The sequence below is a fragment of the Lethenteron reissneri genome, chromosome 34, assembly GCF_015708825.2.
Source record: "Lethenteron reissneri isolate LAM-NWPU_2019-01 chromosome 34, ASM1570882v1, whole genome shotgun sequence".
In the NCBI taxonomy this organism is placed as follows: Eukaryota; Metazoa; Chordata; class Hyperoartia; order Petromyzontiformes; family Petromyzontidae; genus Lethenteron; species Lethenteron reissneri.
The window spans coordinates 7,133,184-7,133,391 of record NC_083812.1 but is presented as its reverse complement, the minus strand read 5'-3'; positions in this window follow the sequence as shown (position 1 = coordinate 7,133,391).

Sequence of the window (208 nt, the reverse complement as noted above, 5' to 3'; positions counted from 1 at the left end):
CATAAAACATATGGACGATTCACAAAAGCAAGGACAATGCCTTTCACACACACACATACCACACTTAAGACATCATATTAAGCAATTCACTTAAATTGCCCCTGAAGATGTGACACTGTTTGGGGTTAAAATAACGTTATATTTTCTAGTTTTTTGGCTTCTTCTTTCAACAATTGTACTGTTAAAAAAAACAAATTGATCATCACAA